This window comes from Lissotriton helveticus, chromosome 3_1 (genome assembly GCF_964261635.1).
Source record: "Lissotriton helveticus chromosome 3_1, aLisHel1.1, whole genome shotgun sequence".
In the NCBI taxonomy this organism is placed as follows: Eukaryota; Metazoa; Chordata; class Amphibia; order Caudata; family Salamandridae; genus Lissotriton; species Lissotriton helveticus.
The window spans coordinates 103,972,428-103,977,426 of NC_136061.1; the positions used below are offsets into that span (position 1 = coordinate 103,972,428).

Genomic DNA, 4,999 nt, shown 5'->3' on the forward strand with positions numbered 1-4,999 from the left:
TTTTCTATCCCTCTTGTTTTCTAGGTCTATATTTTTGTGTTTTAGTCTACTTTTGTTTACTTTTCAACTACTTTTTTAAACTTTTATTTCCTTCTTTTCTACTCTTATTCTTTTTCATTTTATCTCCTTACCTGCCCAGAACATGGTGAAGACAGCAGTCAAGCTGCCCAAGACGGCCGCCGCAGCCCGTGCCCGGCTCCCGTGTGGCCGCTTGAGGGCGGAAATGGTGGTGCCCCGGGAGATCTTCAGCCCTGAGGAGGTGGGCGCACTTGTTTTTTATGTGCAGCGCCGTCTCCCCAGGACCATCGCGGCAGGCGGCAGGATCGCTGCTGGTTACACCAACAGCCAGGAGCGACGGAAGCGGTGGGGGCAGGTGTGCCGGGCCCTTTTTAAGATCACGGGGGTCCAGCGCACCTACAATCAAGTCACCCACCGCTGGACCGATATCCTGGACCGAGAGCGTGACCTGCTAGACGTGCTGGGAGTGGAGGTCCCCGGGCTTGGTGAGTAGTAGTAGCAATTTTTTCATCACTCACTACTCTGTTTTTTCTCCTGCTCTGTGTGACTGTGTTATATTGCAAATGTTTGCTTTAATTTTTTTACAAAGAGCAATAATGCTGCTGATTACATTGATAAGAGAGGTAAATTAATATTTCAAAATCTTCTGTGCATTTCAGGTGCACTGTTCTCCTTCTCTGTGGCGGTGCCACTGCTTATTTGTTTTCTATTTTGTGTTCATTTAATTGGGCTGAGTAATGTATGAGTGTATTTTACAGAACTGCGTAATGCTAGACACAAAGGGGCAGATTTACAAGCCCCTTGTTCCACGTTTACGCTGCCTTACCTGACGCACAGCGACGTAAACGTGGCGCATCCCTGCGAGTCATGTACAACGTGATCCATCTAAGGAGATGCGCCACGTGAAGGCCTGGGCCTGTGCCACAATGGGTGCGTTCCCACGCAAGGGGGGGGTGGCGGTCAGGCAGCTGTGCGCCTCGCAAAAGTGCCTGCGTGAAATCTACAAGATTTAACGCAGGCACTTCCGCGACGCTGCTATGTCAATTCTTTATGCCTGCTTGCTTGAAGCAGGCGTAAGGACTGATGCGGTATGTTGAGTATTGGGCAGCCCTGAGCATTGCTATAGTTGCAACGCGCCCGCGACGCGACTCTAGAGATGCGCCCCTCTTTCGTCACGAGATGCGTCACGCATCTGCCTACCCTTGCGCCAGGGTTTGCCGCATTGTAATAGCGTTAGTTTTGCGTTACGCATTTGTTCTGGTGCACATCTGGAGGTGTCCAGCTCAGAACTCGTAAGTATGCCCCTAAGTGTCAGATTAGCAATTACCTGCGCATCCCTGCAAAGTGTGCGGCACGCCAGCACCACCCATGGTGCGCCGTATTTACAATGCTGCACACCATGGTCCCAAAACGTCACCGAAGCGTTACGCATCGGTGCCGTAAAAGCGGCTCATTGATGGAGTTGCGTTGCAACGATGGCGCAGCTCCAGCAATGCTGCGTCAAGCCGTAAGTCTGCTTCATGCAGGCGCAGGGTTTCACAGACGCATCATTGTCCTAAATGACTGATTGAAATTTTATCTATTCCCCATAGCCACTTTTAGCATGCGTTCCTGCGCAGGAACGCCCTCCCTTGCGCTGGAACGCTCCCTAATGGCGCAGGGCTTTAGAATGGGATGCATCTCCAATATGCGTCACGTTGTTAATATACGCCACACCATGGCGCCTCTCTTGTTGTGGTTCTGAGTCACAAAAGTGACGCAAGAACGGAGAAAAAGAGCTGCAAGGGGCTTGTAAATCTGCCCCTAGAGTAGAGGCTCAGGTGCAGTCCTTCCTTTGTAGCCCTCTTTTTGACTGAAATAGTTGGTTCTTGTTCTTTCTAAATGTTTGATTTGGTTGACAAGGACATCGACAAGCAGCAATCATCAATGTTTTCTGTTCTTTCTTTCATGTTGTACGTCAGGTCCGCCCAGGGGCAAGCGGACCGAAAAATCGGATGCAGTGGCTCCAAAGGAGGAGGATGCAGGCCAGGGCGGCGAGTGCTCCTTTGCTGGCCCCAGTAAGTTTTCATTTAAATATAGAGGACCTATTGTTGTCCAAGCGTTCCTAATTTAATTGTTTCGAAATAGTGTTTAGATAGGAGCAAAATCAATAATCCTACTGTTGCAGGGACAATTCTCCACAAACCGAACTATGGACACCAAAGACCAGAGTAATAATATTTCAGAGTGGCGTGTTTGGCACACTGTATAAATAAACCTGGTAGTGTCAGCGGCACGGACTCCTCCTTGCAAAAATTGCAAAACTTTTCGCTCAGTCACTCTAGTCTGGAGGACTAAAAACCACAGAGTCTATTCAAGTTTAAAAGCTTTATTAAAAGTTTAAGTAAACACATATATTAAAATAAAGTTAGTTGGAAATGGAAAAGTGCTTGGTGCTGAGTTGATGAGTAATGGAAAACATTTCTTGTGGTCGAGCCGAGCTTTCACCTGGTTTGAAGTTGATGTTGCTCTTGTCCTTAGAAGTCCAGTTTCTGTCTGTTCAGAGAAAAATGGAGTGTGTTAAAATTAAGCAAGCATTCAACAATTGTGACAAAAAAATGAAGCAAGACAACAGCTTTCCCTGGAAGGAGGGACATTTTTACTTTAGACTAGAGTAGACAGTCAATTAATTTTTCTGTTGTTTTCACATTTTTTCATTCATAGACCAAATACTAGTGGAGTGGTGTAATCTAACATTCTTAAATCAACTTTGTAGGTGGAACATCTGGTGGCGGGGCCAGCTCGGATGTGGTGGTGATCCTTGACTCGGAGTCCGAGGATCAATCTGGGGAGGAGGCGGCGCTAGAGGAGTCGGAACCAAGAAGAAGTACAGACTGTGAGGAAGGAGACAGTGGCGGTGGCGAGTACAGGTAAGCTGGATCATGGTACTATCTGACTCTTAGATAGGATATGATGTGTATCCAGTGGTGGCCCAGTGACAAATTACAATATGGTAATTACAGCAGGCTGGGACCGACAGACAGATAGAGGCAGAGACAGAGAGAGAGGAAGACAGAAGGAGAGAGAGAGAGGGAGGGAGCCAGAGGGAGGGTGAGGGAGGGAGACAGAGAGAGAGAGAGAGACAGCGAGGTAGAGGGAGACACAGGGAGACATAAAGAGGGAGACAGAGAGAGAGAGAGAGAGGGAAACAGACATATCGCCTGGGCTTCTGCCAGATCTCTTTCATATGAAAGAGCATCAAACCAAGGATACAAGTGAGTTGTGGGAAGGGAAATGGTGATTCAAGCGCCCCCCTTGCCCCTCCCTGCGGACGCCCATGATACTGGCCTGAATAGTTTTGTACTGCGCTGGCTAGTTGCTAGTTGTACTGTGACACAACTTCCTGCTGAATTATTTTGTGTTAATCATATTCTTAAAGAGCATTGGTTACATATTATGTCTTTCTTTCTTCATATAGTTGGCAATACTAAAACCTCAAAACTGACGAGGAGTATGCTGGCTGTACTGGCCCGGCAATGGAGGCTGGAAGCAACTGTTGCCCAATATCGGCGGCTGGTGGAATTGGAGGGGGACGACACACAGTCCAGTGCATCAACATCTGCATCCTCCTCCGTGACCCCACGTTCTGCCGGTAAGCGCAGTGCTCCAGCGAACCGGAGCCGTGCTGGAAGACGCCACCGCCGAGCAGCAAAAGCTGCACCTCGCAGTACTGTTAAGGCTCGCTTGCGCCGTGCACTCCGCAGAGTGTCCGACCTAGAGGCGGAGGTCTAGAAATGGAACGAATATCAGAATGTGGTGGAGGGCCTCCGCCTAGATCACGCCACCCTCCAGGAGAAGTATGATGCCCTGGCCCTAAGGCATGATGCCCTGGAGGCCAAACTTAACAGCTTGCATCCCTAGAGTGTCCCTTGCCCCTTTTTTAGAGACTTTTGGGGGGTGGGAATTGGGAGTTGGGTTTTTTGGGGACTTTTGAAGGACTATTTATTTGTTGGGGTTAGGGAGGGTCTTGCGGGAGATTATTTTGTTAGGGATATAAATATACTTTTTCAAACTTTATCTGAGCATACCTGTTTTTTTACTACTTTTGAGCTTGGTGGGTGGTGGTTTTGCAGTAAGTTCATTTAACTGAACACTGTCATCGTGTTGGTTCACGTGCAATAGGCCAAATGTTTTCCAAAGTAAATGCCTGTCACAGAGTTTGTTAATTCAAGAGCCCTAGGACTTTACTACCAGTACCACTGTCACTCTCTCGCCTCTCCGAACACTCCATTATACTACCTCCCATCCAAACGCTTATCTTACCTGTAATTTGTGTTTGAGGGCTGGCTCCACCTGGAATTCACAGAGTCCTAAAGCGTTCTGCAGCAGGGCCACAACTGGAGTTTCCCGGCGTGGATTTTCTGCAAAACAAAAGCAATCAACATTAGAAATGTGGCAGCGGTGCTCACACACCACAAAAACCAGGAAGCCCCACAGACAGCACCCCTAAGACAGGCAAGCGAGCAATAATAACGCCTAAACGTTCACGTGCAATAGGCCAAATGTTTTCCAAAGTAAATGCCTGTCACAGAGTTTGTTAATTCAAGAGCCCTAGGACTTTACTACCAGTACCACTGTCACTCTCTCGCCTCTCCGAACACTCCATTATACTACCTCCCATCCAAACGCTTATCTTACCTGTAATTTGTGTTTGAGGGCTGGCTCCACCTGGAATTCACAGAGTCCTAAAGCGTTCTGCAGCAGGGCCACAACTGGAGTTTCCCGGCGTGGATTTTCTGCAAAACAAAAGCAATCAACATTAGAAATGTGGCAGCGGTGCTCACACACCACAAAAACCTAGAAGCCCCACAGACAGCACCCCTAAGACAGGCAAGCGAGCAATAATAACGCCTAAACGTTCACGTGCAATAGGCCAAATGTTTTCCAAAGTAAATGCCTGTCACAGAGTTTGTTAATTCAAGAGCCCTAGGACTTTACTACC

General features: G+C 48.1%; 1 long non-coding RNA gene across 1 annotated transcript; it reads right to left on the bottom strand.

Moving 5' to 3' along the window:
- Nucleotides 1–2,376: 2,376 nt before the first annotated feature.
- LOC144824433 (uncharacterized) lies at nt 2,377–4,794 on the bottom strand. The gene is made up of 3 exons (XR_013608947.1): nt 4,696–4,794; nt 4,321–4,418; nt 2,377–2,553 (listed from the first exon to the last, which is right to left on the bottom strand). It is a non-coding gene; the product is annotated as an uncharacterized LOC144824433 (long non-coding RNA).
- Between the last annotated feature and the right edge of the window lie 205 nt (nt 4,795–4,999).